Below are 3855 nucleotides of genomic sequence, written 5' to 3'. Positions count from 1 at the left end.
CAAAGTGTTTGAGTCCATCGGAAAGTTCGGCCTGGCCTTAGCAGTTGCAGGAGGCGTGGTGAACTCTGCTCTATACAGTGTGGATGCTGCACACAGAGCTGTCATCTTTGACCGATTCCGTGGCGAACAGGACATTGTGGGAGGGGAAGGGACTCACTTTCTCATCCCTTGGGTACAGAAACCAATTATCTTTGACTGCCGCTCTCGACCACGGAATGTCCCGGTCATCACTGGTAGCCAAGACCTACAGAACGTCAACATCACACTGCGCATCCTCTTCCGGCCAGTGGACAGCCAGCTCCCTCATATCTACACCAGCATCTGCGACGACTGTGATGAGCGGGTGCTGCCGTCTATCACCACAGAGATCCTCAAGTCCGTGGTGGCTCGGTTTGATGCTGGAGAATTGATTACCCAGGGAGAGCTGGTCTCCAGGCAGGTGAGCGATGACCTCACAGAGCGAGCAGCAACATTTGGGCTCATCCTGGATGACGTGTCCCTGACACATCTGACCTTCTGGAAGGAGTTCCCAGAGGCAGTAGAATCCAAGCAGATGGCTCAGCAGGAAGCAGAGAGAGCCAGATTCTTGGTGGAAAAGGCTGAGCAGCAAAAGAAGGCAGACATCATCTCTGCTGAGGGTGACTCCAAGGCAGCTGAGCTGATCACCAACTTTCTGGCCACCGCCGGGGACGGCCTGATCCAGCTGCGGAAGCTGGAAGCTGGAAGCTGCTGAGGACATTGCCTACCAGCTCTCCCAATCTCGGAACATCACCTACCTGCCTGCCGGCCAGTCCCTGCTCCTCCAGCTTCCCCAGTGAGGCCAACCGGACCGGCCTCCATCATTCGGAATGAAGCCTTCCTTCTGCCCCACCCCAGAAATCACTGTGAAATTTAATGATTGGCTTAAAGTGAAGGAAATAAGAAATAAAGGTAAAATCACTTAAAAAAATATCAAAGAAATTTATGAAAAAAGGAGAAATTTTCATTTAAAATTCATAAAAAATAGAAAATTAATAAGGAGACCATTTGATTTGTAAAGGAATGTGACTTAAAACAGTTTTTCCTGATAAAATAGAACATTTACTTGGCAAAAAATTCATAAAACTGAAAACACTGTGGAAAAATCAAACAAAAGAGACATCAAAGAAATTTATGAAAAAGGAGAAATTTTTACAATTTAAAATTCAAAAACGATAGATAATAGATAAGGAGTCCATTTGATTTGTAAAGGAATGCGATTTAAGACCGTTTTTCAAGATAAAATTGAACATTTACTTGGCAAAAAATTCATAGAATTGAAAACACTGTGAAAAAGCTAGTGAAAAATTCAGGAAAAAATACTGAAAACTTGAAGAAAAATTAAAAACCCCATGATAAAGTATAATCAAACGGAAGAGAAATCAAAGAAAGTCATAAACATGGAGATATTTGTATTGAACATTCATTAAAAATAGAAAATTGATAAGGATACCATTTGATTTGTAAAGGAATGTGATTTAAAACAGTTTTTCCTGATAAAATTGAACATTTACTTGGCAAAAAATTCATAAAATTGAAAACACTGTGAAAAAGCTAGTGAAAAATTCAGGAAAAAGTACTGAAAACTTGAAGAAAAATTAAAAAGCCCATGATAAACTATAATCAAACAGAAGATAAATCAAAGAAAGTTATGAACAAGGAGATATTTGCTTTTAAAATTCATAAAAAATAGAAAGTTGATAAGCAGAACATTTGATTTTTAAAGTAATGTGACTTAAAACAGTTTTTCCTGATGAAATTGAACATTTATTTGGGAAAAAATTCATAAAACTGAAAAATTGTGGAAAAATCAATCGAAAGAGACATCAAAGAAATTTATGAAAAAGGAGAAATTTTGTTTTAAAATTCAGAAAAGATAGAAAATTGATAAGGAGACCCTTTGATTTGTAAAGAATGTGATTTAAAACAGTTTCTCCTGATAAAATAGAACATTTCCTTGGCAAAAAATTCATAAAATTGAAAAAAATGTGGAAAAAGCTAGTGATAAATTCAGGAAAAATACTGAAAACTTGAAAAAAAATTAAAAAGCCAATGATAAACTATAATCAAACGGAATAGAAATCAAAGATAGTTATGAATTTGGAGATATTTGTATTGAATATTCATAAAAAATAGAAAATTGATAAGGATACCGTTTGATTTGTAATAGAATGTGATTTAAAACAGTTTTTCCTGATAAAATTGAACATTTACTTGGCATAAAAATCATAAAATTGAAAACACTGCGGAAAAAGCTTGTTAAAAATTCAGGAAAAATACTGAAAACTTGAAGAAAAATTAAAACGCCAATGATAAAATATAATCAAAGTGAAGAAAAATGAAAGAAAGTTATGAACAAGGAGAAATTTGCTTTTAAAATTCATAAAAAATAGAATATTGTTAAGGATACCATTTGATTTGTAAAGGAATGTGATTTAAAAAAGTTTTTCCAGATAAAATTGAACATTTACTTGGCAAAAATTCATAAAATTGAAAACACTGTGGAAAAATCAAACAAAAGAAATATCAAAGAATTTTCTGAAAAAGGAGAAATTTTGATTTAAAATTCATAAAAGATAGAAAAATGATAAGAAGACCATATGATTTGTAAAGGAATGTGATTTAAACAGTTTCTCCTGATAAAATTGAACATTTACTTGGCAAAAAATTCATAAAATTGAAAACACTGTGATAAAAGCTAGTGATAAATTCAGGAAAAATACTGAAAACTTGAAGAAAAATTAAAACGCCAATGATAAACTATAATCAAACTTAAGAGAAATCAAAGAAAGTTATGAACAAGGAGAAATTTGCATTTCAAATTCATAAAAAATAGAAAATTGATAAGGAGACCATTTGATTTGTAAAGGAATGTGATTCAAAACAGTTTTTCCTGGTAAAATTGAACATTTACTTGGCCTTAATTTCATAAGACTGAAAACACTGTGGAAAAATAAAACAAAAGAAATACCAAAGAAATTTATGAAAAAGGAGAAATTTTCATGTAAATTCATAAGAAATAGAAAATTGATAAGGATACCATTTGATTTGTAAAGGACTGTGATTTAAAACAGTTTTTCCAGATAAAATTAAACATTTACTTGGCAAAAAATTCATAAAACTATAAGCCATGTGGAAAAATCAAACAAAAGAGACATGAAAGAAATTCATGAAGAAGGACAAATTTTGATTTATAATTCAGACAAGATAGAAAATTGATAAGTAGACCATTTGATTTGTAAAGGAATGTGATTTAAAACAGCTTTCCTGCTAAAATTGAACATTTACTTGGCAAAAAATTCATAAAATTGAAAACACTGGTGAAAATCAAACAAAAGATATATCAAAGAAATTTATGAAAAAGGAGAAATTTTGATTTAAAATTCAGACAAGATAGAAAATTGATAAGGAGACCATTTGATTTGTAAAGGACTGTGATTTAAAACAGTTTTTCCTGATAAATTAAACATTTACTTGGCAAAAAATTCATTAAATTGAAAATACTGTGGAAAAATCAAACAAAAGAGATATCAAAGAAATTTATTAAAAAGGAGAAATTTGCATTTATAATTCATAAAAAGTGCAATTTGATAAGGAGACCATTTGAATTGTAAAGGAATGTGATTTAAAACAGTTTTTCCCGATTAAATTGAACATTTACTTGGCAAGAAATTCATAAAATTGAAAACACTGGAGAAAAATCAAACAAAAGAGATATCAAAGAACTTTATGAAAATGGAGGAATTAGCACTTCAAATTCATAAAAAGTAGAAAATTGATAAGGAGAACATTTGATTTGTAAAGAAATGTGATTTAAAACAATTTCTCGTGATAAAA

The 3855-nt window shown here is 31.8% G+C and overlaps 1 pseudogene; it reads left to right on the top strand.

Moving 5' to 3' along the window:
- Window positions 1–7: 7 nt before the first annotated feature.
- LOC114636002 lies at window positions 8–818 on the top strand (annotated as a pseudogene).
- Window positions 819–3855: the final 3037 nt, after the last annotated feature.

Source organism: Grammomys surdaster, unplaced genomic scaffold (assembly GCF_004785775.1).
Source record: "Grammomys surdaster isolate TR1022 unplaced genomic scaffold, NIH_TR_1.0 120957, whole genome shotgun sequence".
In the NCBI taxonomy this organism is placed as follows: domain Eukaryota; kingdom Metazoa; phylum Chordata; class Mammalia; order Rodentia; family Muridae; genus Grammomys; species Grammomys surdaster.
This window is presented reverse-complemented; position numbering and strand designations above follow the sequence as displayed.